Source organism: Oncorhynchus kisutch, linkage group LG1 (assembly GCF_002021735.2).
Source record: "Oncorhynchus kisutch isolate 150728-3 linkage group LG1, Okis_V2, whole genome shotgun sequence".
NCBI classification, from domain to species: Eukaryota; Metazoa; Chordata; class Actinopteri; order Salmoniformes; family Salmonidae; genus Oncorhynchus; species Oncorhynchus kisutch.
The window spans coordinates 63578040-63592578 of record NC_034174.2 but is presented as its reverse complement, the minus strand read 5'-3'; the positions used below and the strand labels follow the sequence as shown (position 1 = coordinate 63592578).

General features: G+C 42.3%; 1 protein-coding gene across 6 annotated transcripts in view; it reads right to left on the bottom strand.

The window, feature by feature from the left end:
* The window catches only part of LOC109889527 (testis-expressed protein 2), a 58685-nt gene that overhangs the window by 25848 nt on the left and 18298 nt on the right, over window positions 1–14539 (bottom strand). The window lies entirely within an intron of this gene.

Genomic DNA, 14539 nt, shown 5'->3' with positions numbered 1-14539 from the left:
TACACACATGAACCTACATAAACAGGAGGGCAATGTCAGGCATGTAGGCTATATAGTACATGACGTCCCCATGTGTCATTATCAAACAACCTCAACTCAGCCAGAACAAAGAACGGTTTCAACAACGGGCATTAGACTGTTAAATCGAGGTTTGGGGGAGGAACCTACTCTAATAGCAGGGCTAGAAGGCGTATTTCTTAGCAATTAACAAAAGTTAATCAAGCCGAGTTACAGTAGCCATATCCTATGAGATGCCCCTATAATATCCTTCTTGAAAGCAGGGCCAAATCAATGAGGGGAAATGTAATTAAGCCCTTAAAGACTTCCCCTGGCTGAGCCCTTTCCTTTGATAGGGGATGGAGTCCAACACAGCTCTTACAGGAAACCCACAGTCTTCTGACAAGCATGGCCACCACACTGAGGGACCAGCTGGCTTGCAGGGCTGGTGAAAGAAACCTAAAATACCACCCTGGAGGCCAATACTATTTCCTAGTTTGTGAGTGGCTGACACTGAAATCACAGCTACTATAGCAATGATTAATGGGAGCAATCACAAAGGCAATCCCTGTAAATAGCACTGAATCGATCGTAAGAGAGACAGTCTACGATATCACAAGAAAGCAAGAAGCTAAAGCAACAAGGAAGGTTGATGGTCCTAAGATGGGGCCGGAGAAGGCGGCGGACGTTTTACGTGTTCCTATCCAATTGTTTTTTCATTCGTTTCTTTGCGTTGTTTGTAACTTATTTTGTCATTTATTTAGTACCTAATGTTGCGGCTACCGTCTCTTCTAACCGAAAATAACTTCTGGACATCAGAACTGCGAATATTTTTTGTAAATAACAGCTGGTGCACGATATCTAAGGAAGTCTCAAGGTTTTGCTCGCCTGAGGTATAGTATCTCATGATAAGCTGTAGACCACACTATCTACCTAGAGAATTTTCATCTGTATTTTTTGTAGCTGTCTAGACACCACCACAGACTGAGGCCGGCACTAAGACTGCACTCAATGAACTATTCCGCCATAAGCAAACAGGAAAACGCTCAGCCAGAGGCGGCGCTCCTAGTGGTCGGGGACTTTAATGCAGGAAAACTTAAATATGTTTGACCTAATTTCTATCAGCATGTTAAATGTGCAACCAGATGGAAAAAAAACACCACCTTTACTCCATACAGAGACGCATACAAAGCTCTCCCTCACCCCCCATTTGGCAAATTTCACCATATTTCTATCCTCCTGATTCCTGCTTACAAGCAAAAACTAAAGCAGGAAGCACTAGTGACTCGATCAATAAAAAAGTGGTCAGATGAAGCAGATTCTAAGCTACAGGATTGTTTTGCCAGCAGAGACTGGAATATGTTCCGGGATTCCTCAGACAGCATTGAGGAGTACACCACATCAGTGACTGGTTTCATCAATAAGTGCATCGATGACGTCTTCCCCACAGTAACCGTACGTACATACCCCAACCAGAAGCCAGCTGCTCATTTCAAGGAGCGGGACTCTAACCCGGAAGCTTAGAAGAAATCCCGCTATGCACTCAGACGAACCAACAAACAGGCAAAGCTTCAATACAGGACTAAGATCGAACCGTACTACACCGGCTCTGACGCTCGTCGGATTTGCAAACCATTAGACTACAAAAGGGAAGCACAGCCGAGAGCTGCCCAGTGACACGAGCCTTCCAGACGAGCTAAACTACTTCTATGCTCGCTTTGAGGCAAATAACACTGAAACATCCATGAGAGCAACAGCTGTTCCAGATGACTGTGTGATCACGCTCTCCGCAGCCAATGTGAGTAAGCCCTTTAAACAGGTGAGCCGCAGGCCAGACGGATTACCAGGACGTGTACTCCGAGTATGCGCTGACCAACTGGCAAGTGTCTTCACTGACATTTTCAACCGCTCCCTGTCTGTGTCTGTAATACCAACATGTTTCAAGCAGACCACCATACTGCCTGTGCCCTAGACCCATTCCAATGTGTATAGCGGATCCACAGATGATGCCATCTCTATTGCACTCCACACTGCCCTTTCCCACCTCGACAAAAGGAACACCTATGTGAGAATGCTATTCATTGACTACAGCTCAGCGTTCAATAACATATTGCCCTCGATGCTCATCACTAAGCTAAGGACCCTGGGACTAAACACCTCCCTCTACAACTGGATACTGGACTTCCTGACGGGCAGCCCCCATGTGGTAAGGGTAGGTAACAACACATCCGCCACGCTGATCCTCAACACAGGGGCCCATTGGGTGCGTGCTCAGTCCCCTACTATACCTATACTCCCTGTTCACTCATGACTGCACGGCCAGGCACGACTCCAACACCGTCATTAAGTTTGCCGATGACAACAGTGGTAGGGCTGATCACTGACAACAATGAGACAGCCGAGTGGTGCCAGGATAGCAACCTCTCCCTCAACATGAGCAAGACAAAAAGGAGATGATTGTGGACTACAGGAAGAGGACTGAGCACGCCCCCATTCTCATCAACGTGGCTGTAGTGGAGCAGGTTGAGAGCATCTTGACTGGTTGCATCACTGCCTGGTATGGCAACTGCTTGGCCTCCGAACGCAAGGCACCAGAGGGTAGTGCGTATGGCTCAGTACATCACTGGGGCAAAGCTTCCTGCCATCCAGGATCTCTATACCAGGCGGTGTCAGAGGAAGGCACAAAAAATTGTCAGACTCCAGCCACCCTTGTCATAGACTGTTCTCTCTGCTACCGCACGGCAAGCGGTACCAGACCGTCAAGTCTAGGTCCAAGAGGCTTCTAAACAGCTTCTACCCCCAAGCCATAAGACTCCTGAACATCTAATCAAATGGCTACCCAGACTATTTGCATTTGGCACGTGACTAATAACATTTGAGGTTAGAAGGTAGCCTAATGAACAAAGACGGGGAATGGTAGATTCGTCAAAATCAATGCAGGCTTTCCTGGAAGTTACCAAGTACACATGAATGCACGGTTATATGGATGAATAGATGACTGCATGGTTATCTGAATATGAACCACTGTTTCCCATTCCCAGACAGAGTGAGAAGGAGAGAAAGGGTTGAGTGGGTAGAGGCTGACAGAATGCCATGCTGAGTCTCAGTGCTTGTTCTGCGTCAGCCTTCCCAGCAGGCCGATCACCCCACCCACACCTAGTGATTATAACCCCACTGTGACACCACCAGGTGAGATACAGACAAACACCCAACTAGCACACACGCAGGAGCGCACGCACACACATACGTACACGTACACACATCATATTCAAGCATTAAAACTGTGTGTCTGACATTCTCCCTCCTTTTCTGTGTCTTTCTCTCACATGCACTCACACACCCCTCAGAGCAATACATAAAATGCCAGACTAATTATTTGAAGATAAATCCTTTATAAAAGGAGAAAGTGGAGCTTGTTTGAAGCTTGTTGACGTGGGGACGGAAATAGAAACAAAGTGGGATGGATTGTACTCTCTGTGATTGCCATAGAATGGGAACAAACACCTTCACAACAAGCTATGAGGGACCAAAATATCCACATAATGAGATTGTCCCATCTAGGCCTAATTCCCTAGCTGTAATTCTAGGAATGGATTGAACAGTGTGGGACAGAATGACATTTGGGACTGATGTCTTGTTGGTTTCATCATATGACCCTTGGTCTGGATGGCGATAGAGAGCAAACAGTGAGGTCATCATCCAGCCCACACATGACAACGCACAATACAGGCTTGTCTTATGACTGCTTGTGTCATTGACCATAAACAAGAGACTTTGTTCAGGAAATAATGGCAAGCAATGGATGGGGTAGGCATACTGGGTACTCAACTGTGTAGAATGGACCAAACACAGGATACTTTTGCCTACAGGTAGGATAGCCATACTGGAATGAGAACCATACCTTTGGCATACAAACATAACTGCTGTTTATGCCATCCTTTAACAAATATAGTCCGTCCTTATCTCATATCTTCCTAGGCTTTATCATTTAACTGTATACCTTTGTGGTTCAATGATCATTTAACCATTATTATAGCAATAGACCCTAGGCAATGGTCTCCGAGTGATGCAACAAGGCGAATGGTGATGTTTGCACTGGGCTAAGACTGCGTGGAAGAGAAGTCAGAGAGACTGCTCATCCCAATTAATAAGACGAGACTGGGTTTTGTCTATGGTAAAAAGTAAACGGATTGAGATATTAATTAACAAGGTATCATTTCGAGACACTTGCACTTATTTGCCCTAGTTGTCAGGTGATATCTCTGGTTTCACTAGAGAGACTGGAAGTGACCAACGGAACATCAATGATGTCGCTCTTGCTGCTGGTGATTCTCTGATCCACCTATACGCAGACGACACCATTCTGTATACTTCTGGCCCCTCTTTGGAAACTGTGTTAACTAACCTCCAGACGAGCTTCAATGCCATACAACTCTCCTTCAACTGCTCTTAAATGCAAGTAAAACTAAATGCATGCTATTCAATCGATCACTGCCCACACCTGCCCAGCATCACTTCTCTGGATGGCTCTGACTTAGAATACGTGGACAACTACAAATACCTAGGTGTCTGGTTAGACTGTAAACTCTCCTTCCAGACTCACATTAAGCATCTCCAATCCAAAATTAAATCTAGAATAGGCTTCCTATATCGCTACAAAGCATCCTTCACTCATGCTACCCTCGTAAAAACTGACCATCCTACCGATCCTCGACTTCGGCAATGTCATCTATAAAATAGCCTCCAACACTCTACTCAACAAATTGGATGCAGTCTATCACAGTGCCATCCGTTTTGTCACCAAAGCCCCATACACTACCCACCACCTGTACGCTCTCGTTGGTTGGCCCTCGCTTCATACTCGTCGCCAAAACCCACTGGCTACAGGTTATCTACAAGTCTCTGCTAGGTAAAGCCCCGCCTTATCTCAGCTCACTGGTCACCATGGCAGCACCCACTTGTAGCACGCGCTCCTGCAGATATATCTCACTGGTCACCCCCAAAGCCAATTCCTACTTTGGTCGCCTCTCCTTCCAGTTCTCTGCTGCCAATGACTGGAACGAACGGCACATTTTTTTTTTTTTATCACTGAAGCTGGAGACTCATATCTCCCTCACTAGCTTTAAGCACCTTCTGTCAGAGCAGCTCACAGATCACTGCACCTGTACATAGCCCATCTGTAAAACAGCCCATCCATCTACCTCATCCCCATACTGTATTTATTTATTTATTTATCTTGGTCCTTTGCACCACAGTATCTCTACTTGCACATTCATCTTCTGCACATCTAACATTCCAGTGTTTAATTGCTATATTGTAATTACTTCGCCACCATGGCCTATCAGGGGCGGCAGGGTAGCCTAGTGGTTAGAGTGTTCGACTAGTAACCGGAAGGTTGCAAGTTCAAACCCCCGAGCTGACAAGGTAAAAATCTGTCGTTCTGCCCCTGAACAGGCAGTTAACCCACTGTTCCTAGGCTGTCATTGAAAATAAGAATTTGTTCTTAACTGACTTGTCTAGTTAAATAAAAGGTTAAAAAAATTACAAATAAATAAATGAGAACATATGAAAGCTGGTGGTTCCTTTTAACATGAGTCTTCAATATTCCCAGGTAAGAAGTTTTAGGTTGTAGTTATTATAGGACTATTTCCCTCTATACCATTTGTATTTCATTAACTTTTGACTATTGGATGTTCTTATAGGCACTTTAGTATTGCCAGTGTAACAGTATAGCTTCAGTTAACCCACTGTTCCTCGGCCGTCATTGAAAATAAGAATTTGTTCTTAACTGACTTGCCTAGTTAAAAAAATATTGCCTTAACTCCCTTATCTTACCTCATTTGCACTCACTGTAAATATACTTTTTTTTCCTACTGTATTATTGACTGCATGTTTTGTTTATTCCATGTGTACCTCTGTGTTGTTGTATGTGTCGAATTGCTATGCCTTATCTTGGCCAGGTCGCAGTTGCATATGAGAACTTGTTCTCAACTAGCCTACCTGGTTAAATAAAGGTGAAAAAAATTAAAAAATAAATAAAGTAGAAGTCACATGTAAACACAGATCTAAAAATCAGTCTACCCTCCTCTATTCATTGCCTTAACCATTTAGGAGGGAGAAAGCAAAACGGACGTCATGTCAGCATATATTGTAGGCCTCGGGGCAAATGGTCCTACTCCAACGAAGCCAGTGGGTCGATGAGCAGGGGCAGCTCAACCACACGTCGCACAATGATGATGTAGTAGGCCTAAAGTATGGGAAGAAGGGTATTAGGCTAAAGATATAGGCCTATCTCAGAGCCTAGGACAAAAACACAGTTGAACTTATTCTGTATAAGAGATAGTCTAGAACTGCAACCAACCCTAACCCCCTCACCCATTTAAGACAGTGACACGATTGAGACATGACCTTTACAACATGACAGTGAAAGCCATTACCACTTCCAACCCGTGTGACGGTTATTACATTAAGACTGTAATTGACTACAAAAGGGGTTGTCTGACAGTAGCCTAGGCTACATAAAGGATCTGTTCTCGTGTAACGCTTGATTAACATTTTTCAACGATGGTGGAAAGCCATGACATTAGGATCAATGCAAATTTGGATTTACATTTAAAAATGAATGTTTCAGAAATAGAGAAGTAGAGAAGTGATATGATGATAGAGTGTTGAGTGCAGAGCAAGCGCCATATTTAGACACCTCCAGACATCGAGCAATGATTTGAGACAGCAAGTCTTCCGCAGTTGAAATGGACACCTACACCTTGACCCTCCAGTGTGCACACACAAGCACAGTTTAACCTTTGCATGCATACCGTGCACTACGGCTGCACAATTCATCTAATCATTTAAAAAATTGCAATATTGACAATATTTTATTACGCCATTAATTTAAACATTCAAATGTAGTAAGGGTCCTCTGAGAAACTGATAAACACTTTGGTTACTACCCTGTCACAACTTTTACCATACTTGTTTTATTTTCATTAGTTGTCATGCCAAACACCAACCATAGAACCAGAAAACTATTTTTATTTCTATGATTCCAACAGTTCACTAAAATCACAAATCTCAATATTTGGATAACAAAAACATTGCATTTGGATTATTTTCCCATATTGTGCAGCACTACCATGCACATATACAGTTGAAGTCAGAAGTTGACATACACCATAGCCAAATGCATTTAAACTCAGCTTCACAATTCCTGACATTTCTCCTAGTAAAAATGCCCTGTCTGAGACCAGTTAGAATCACCACTTTATTTTAAGAATGTGAAATGTCAGAATAATAGTAGAGAGAATGATTTATTTCAGGTTTTATTTCTTTCATCAGATTCCCAGTGGGTCAGAAGTTTACATACACTCAATTAGTATTTGGTAGCATTGCCTTTACATTCTTTAACTTGGGTCAAACGTTTTGGGTAGTCTTCCACAAGCTTCCCACAATAAGTTGGGTGAATTTTGGCCCATTCCTCCTGACAGAGCTGGTGTAACTGAGTCAGGTTTGTAAGGCCTCCTTGCTCGCACACGCTTTTTCAGTTCTGCCCACACAATTTCTATAGGATTGAGGTCAGGGCTTTGTGACGGCCACTCCAATACCTTGACTTTGTTGTCCTTAAGCCATTTTGCCACAAATTTGGAAGGATGCTTGGGTCATTGTCCATTTGGAAGATCCATTTGCGACCAAGCTTTAACTTCCTAACTGATGTCTTGAGATGTTGCTTCAATATATCCACATATTGTTCCCTCCTTATGATGCCATCTATTGTGTGAAGTGTACCAGTTCCTCCTGCAGCAAAGTCCCGCCACGACATGATGCTGTCACCCCCGTGCTTCATGGTTGGGATGATGTTCTTCGGCTAGATTTTTGAAGGTAGGCCTTGAAATACATCCACAGGTACACACCCAATTGACTAAAATTATGTCAATTAGCCAATTATCAGAAGCTCCTAAAGCCATTACACAATTTACTGGAATTTTCCAAGCTGTTTAAAAGGCACAGTCAACTTTGTGTATGTAAACTTCTGACCCACTGGAAATGTGATACAATGAAATATAAGTGAAATAATCTGTCTGTAAACAATTACTGGAAAAAAGACTTGTCATGCAAAAAGTAGATGTCCTAACCGACTTGCCAAAACTACAGTTTGTTAACAAGAAATTTGTGGAGTGGTTGATAAACGAGTTTTAATGACTACATCCTAAGTGTATGCAAACTTCTCACTTCAACTGTATGCCCACAAGTTAACAATACACATACAAGTACAGACACAGGCAAACATACACATACCTGACGGTTACACACAAGGTGTGGTCAAAGTGCTGCTCTTTGGTCAGTATCATTTCTACCCTGTTGTTCCCCAGCTCACAGTTACAGACAGAGAGCTGCTGATCTGAGATCAGCTTCCTTCCCTCAATAAATAATGCATGATTTCAGCAGACTGCCAGATTGCTATGGATTGGTCTCGGCTGCTAAAAGCTGCTCTCTGTGCCTCTACAGGAGAATGTGGTTTAATGATGGAAAAGAATGGAGGAATGTCCGACTACTTCTATTCCTCGACTCCGTACTGACCCCAAGTTGTCCCCTAGCCTAGGTAATGACAATGTGTGGCACCTACTGCTGTGACATTTCAAAAGGGGTTATCTTTTTTTTTTTTTTTAAACAGTTTTTCCAAGCCATTGCATTTATCAGGAAACAGCTGCATTATGTCAGTGCACAGTGGTAAATCAGTGTCGTGTCTGTCCATGGAGGCTACTGCATTTTATTTCATGGAGATGTAGCTCAGTTGGTAGAGCATGGCACAAGCGCCAGGGTGCTGGGTTCGATGTCCACAGGGGGAATGTAGGAAAAAAGTTGAAAGAAAAAATGTATGTACTCACTACTGTAAGTGGCTCTGGATATGAGTGTCTGCTAAATGACCAACATGTAAAATGTGGATGTTTTCTATAGAAAAAGTTGGTCAAAATCAAACCACCCCAAAAATATTTGCAATCTAAAGTGGACCACTGACTTTTGTTAGCGTGATAAATAATAACCAATTCATAAAAAATTGCTAATAATAAGAGATGCCAAAAATACTTTCTTTGACATGGGGACAATGAAGTGATGTCAGTCCCCAGCCGGTTCACCTAGACATAGCAGGGCGGACTCAGACTGGACAACAGTCACATGTTAGGGGTGAGCCAGCCAAGCCAAGTCATTTACCACCCCTGTCCCTGCCTGGTCTCGGGGTCAGCAGCAGGCAGCAGCACAATGAGGCCATTCAACAGCCGTGTGCTGTAAACCAAAGTAATAGCTCTCATTATAAATCGCATGGTTCGAGCCATGAATGCTTATTGGCTAAAAGACATAGTATATCAGAAAGTATACCACGGGTATGACAAAAAAAAATACTTTTTGCTGTTGCAATTATGTTGGTAACCAGTTTATAATAGCAATACGGCACCTCTGAGTTGTGTGATATATGGCCAATATACTACGGCTAATGGCTATATCGTGGTATTCTGCATTGCGTCGTGCTTAAGAACAGCCCTAAGCCGTGGTATATTGGCCATATACCACACCTCTGCTTTATTGCTTAATTATAACACATGGGTTGCATCCCAAAGGCACCCTAATCCCTATATAGTGTCCACATGGCTCTGGTCAACACTAGTGCACTATATATGGGGCGGCAGTTAGCCTAGTGGTTATAGAGTTGGGCCAGTAACCAAAAGGTTGCTAGATCGAATCCCCGAGCTGACAGGGTAAAAATCTGTCATTCTGCCACTGAACAAGGCAGTGACGGCTGTCATTGAAAATAAGACTTTGTTCATAACTGACTTGCCTAGTTAAATAAAAAAGGTTCAAATATATATATTTAAAAAAAATAAAGAATAGGGACATAGAAATCAGACTTACGCCGGATTAAATACCTGCCCTTAATCCACTTTCCTTTCTCCTTCTCCACCACTAGCTCTTATTCTCTTGAAATCACAGGGGTGTCTCAGGGGGAGTGGCATATACAACAAACAAAAAACATTTCCATTTCACACCACACACACTTGTACGGGTTACTTGTCCTCAGTCTCTTCCTCAATTGTCCCCATTTCTCTCTCACCGAATACAGAACTGCACTACTTTGTTCCATATTACTGACATAAATCATCATGACTAGACAACATAAAACAACAAGTGGCTGTGTGTGTGTAGTGTGTTGGTGTGTGTGTGTGAACTGAAGTAGTCCCTCCTATAGTTGTGTGGTTACATGTGACAAGTGTGTGTACTGTACACGTGCTAATGTGAATATGTATACAAGCACTGAAGTAATCCCTCCTCCCCTGATGTTCCAGTGGAGGCCTGTAGGACTGAAATGGAGTCATCAGATGCAAGGCAATGGGAGAAGCTAATTACTGCAGTGACAGGACCTCAATAGATACTGGGCTCTGAGCTCAGACAGCTGTTCACGCAGGTTCACTCCCACCAGATGAGTCACGCAGTGCAGTAGTGTTTGTACGCTACACTGAAAACTATAACATGAAAAATGGTTTGGTACTAGAATTGTGTTACTTTCGGTTCTTCTATCAAATGTGGCTCACGTTTGGAAATCAATGAAATGTTTGCAAATTATTCTAAATGTATTACATTTGCCCAATGATAAGACATGAACAGAAGGCATCAGTGATTCGTATTCCCTGTAACTTCCTGAAGAGGATACGGCCCGTTTGGTGTGTACAGTGCGCATACATCTACCACTTTGTCTAGCCGTTAACGATGCTAATGAATACCCGCCTTCGGGCTCCCGAGTAGCGCAGCAGTCTAAAGCACTGCATCTCAGTGCTAGAGGCGTCACTATAGACACCCTGGTTCGAATCTAGGCTGTATCACAACCGGATGTGATTTGGAGTCCCACAGGGGCGGCGCACAATTGGCACCAGCGTAGGGGTATGCCGCCGGTGTAGGCCGTCATTGTAAATAAGAATTCTTAACGGACTTGCCTAGTTAAATAAAAGGATAAATAACATAAATAAATGATGGAAAGGCTTTCCAAAAAACAAACTAAGAAGCCTATGCCTACCTAGAGGAATCATACATATTTGCATCAATCCAATAGCCATTTGTTTTACAAACTCCCTAAAATGTGCGCTACAGAAAGACAGCTAACCAAACTGCAGTGCTGAGCGCATGCACACTTGAATTAAAGGGTGACAACACAAAATAATCTACATTTCTATAATTTTTCCAAGACAGGTGATCCCCTGATGTGTTTTAAGCATTTTTTGTAGATATTGAACATCCAATAATGTTGTATTTCTAGTAAAGAGTGTGATTTAAAGGCCCGAAAAACCTGAGAATACAGAGTCTTCCCAGTTTTCTTTTGCTGTGGTATAGTTTTGGTAATCGAGTATCGTTTTGGTATCGAGTATTGTGATACTAAACCTGGTATCGAAGGCATAAGTCTGGTATCGTGACAACACTAGTGGGAATGACAGGAGACTCATCATATATGTCATACAGGCCTAAAGAGACATCTGGAAAGGTGATGAGTGGGATGAATGGCTTAGGTGTTCATAGTCTCACCAGATAAACACACACACACTAGTAATGACAGACCCTAATACAGAGTTATCATACCGCTACAATGAGTGAGGAAGGTGTATGGGTGAGTAATGATAACATCAATGTGATTGACTTCATGGGATAGCATGACCATAGTGGGGTGATGCCGAGTCATGTCAGTTGAGTTCTCAGAATCAAAGGACACTTGAAATTCTATCCAAATTAGAGATCGCCGATAAATTAGGGCCGATTTCAAGTTAAAACAATCGGAAATCTGTATTTTTGGATGCCTTTATTTAACTAGGCAAGTCAGTTAAGAACACATTCTTATTTTTAATGACGGCCTAGGAACGGTGGGTTAACTGCCTTGTTCAGGGGCAAAACGACAGATTTTTACCTTGTCAACTCAGGGAATCAATCTTGCAACCTTATGGTTAACTAGTCCAACGCTCTGACCACCTGCCTCACGAGGAGCTCGCCTGTTACGAGAATGCAGTAAGAAGCCAAGGTAAGTTGCTAGCTAGAATTAAACTTATCTTATAAAAAACAATCATAATTACTAGTTAACTACACATGGTTGATGATACTACTAGTTTATCTAGCGTGTCCTGCGTTGCATATAATCGATGCGTTGCGCATTCGCGAAAAAGGACTGTCGTTGCTCCAATGTGTACCTAACCACGAACATCAATGCCTTTCTTAAAATCAATACACAGAAGTGTATATTTTTAAACCTGCATATTTAGCTAAAAGAAATCCAGGTTAGCATGCAATATTAACCAGGTGAAATTGTGTCACTTCTCTTGCGTTCATTGCACGCAGAGTCATGGTATATGCAACAGTTTGGGCCGCCTGGATCATTGCGAACTAATTTGCCAGAATTTTACGTAATTATGACATAACATTGAAGGTTGTGCAAAATGTCACAGGAATATTTAGATTCATGGATGCCACCCGTTTGATAAAATACGGAACAGTTCCGTATTTCACTGAAAGAATAAACGTTTTGTTTTCGAGATGATAGTTTCCGGATTCTACCATATTAATGACCTAAGGCTCGTATTTCTGTGTGTTATTATGTTATAATTAAGTCTATGATTTGATTGAGCAGTCTGACTGAGCGATGGAGGCACTAACAGGCTCGTAAGCATTTATTCAAACAGCACTTTCGTGCGTTTTGCCAGCAGCTCTTCGCAATGCTTCAAGCATGCCGTTTATTACTTCAAGGCTATCAACTCCCGAGATTAGGCTTGTGTAACCGATGTGAAATGGCTAGCTAGTTAGCGAGGTGCGCGCTAATAGCGTTTCAAACGTCACTCGCTCTGAGACTTGGAGTGGTTGTTCCCCTTGCTCTGCATGGGTAACGCTGCTTCAAGGGTGGCTGTTGTCGTTGTGTTCCTGGTTCGAGCCCAGGGAGGAGCGAGGAGAGGGATGGAAGCTATACTGTTACACTGGCAATACTAAAGTGCCTATAAGAACATCCAATAGTCAAAGGTATATGAAATAGAAATCAGAGAGAGAAATTGTCCTATAATTCCTATAATAACTTCAACCTAAAACTTCTTACCTGGGAATATTGAAGACTCATGTTAAAAGGAACCACCAGCTTTCATATGTTCTCATGTTCTGAGCAAGGAACTTAATCGTTAGCTTTCTTACATGGCACATATTGCACTTTCACTTTCTTCTCCAACACTTTGTTTTTGCATTATTTATTTGAGGCTAAATTGATTATATTGATGTATTATATTAAGTTAAAATAAGTGTTCATTCAGTATTCTTGTAATTTTCATTATTACAAATAGATATAAAAAATAAAAAAAGTTTATTTGATTTAATGTTTATTTTTTTTTTTTTAAATCGGACGATTAATCGTCTCGGTGTTGAAAAATCATAATCGGTCGACCTAGGATGGTGTTCATTGTTATAACAAGTTGGGGCCATATGGTCTTATTAAATGTAATGCAAACAAGTGACAAACTATACAACCTACTATAATTCTCTGAAGAGGCTGTAAGCTCAGCGAATTGCTAACAGGGGCGCACGCACTACTAAGAATGGACCACATGCACAGACACACGCACAAACTAGGAAAACATAAATAGGCCTAGGTAAAGACAATTCTTTTCAAGATAACAGTACTAAAAAAACATTTCCTAACAATGTAAACTTGCCCCTGTTAAGAAAAACAACAATAGGGAGAGAAAACAAGAGGATTTAGTCCGACTTCACAGAACAGGCTTGGCAATGAGCTGCCTGGTGCACCGACCTCTCCTGCTGCAGCTAATTTCCTCCTTGGTAAGCTTTCCAGGACCAGTGACCTCTGACCTCTATCCAGTCTCTCTCTGGCCTTGACACAACAAAACGACCCATCTCTTCAAACCATCAGAATTATACAAGGTAATGTCCATAGTATCAATATTATTCATCCTCTCGCCAGCATAGGTGATAACCTGTACAATAGCAACTTTCGTATGCTTTCTTAAAATAATGCACAACAGGAAAGGCTGTGTCGAAGGAGCAAGAACAACGGATAATCCTATATTCCTTAATGCAGAAATGCGCAACCAGCAGTTTAAGCATCAAGCTACTTAAAAAAAAAAAAAACCACATATCTAGTCGTCATGCCAACTAACAACTCCCACTACCAACAAATCTTTCCTGGAATGAATTACCTTGTTGGTAAGGTGACACGTTGTTGTTTTCTAACACGACAACACTAGGATTCAGAGGAGAGAAAAAAAACATGTCTTTGCTTTAACTTGAAAATTAGGAAAACCATCATATCTCATTTGTTAACCTTAATCCAATTAGCATGTTAGCATCTGCTTAGCTTTCACATCAATTTAGTGGCTAGCTCGCCCAGCAGCAAGATAAATGGGCCCTGCTGAGTTTGAGGTCTTCGCTGGTCATGCTAGCTGCAGTCAGAAAGAAATAGGGCTAGACAATAAGACAAGACTGTCAACGTGTGGGAGCTGGTGCTAAAAATTCACCATGCAAA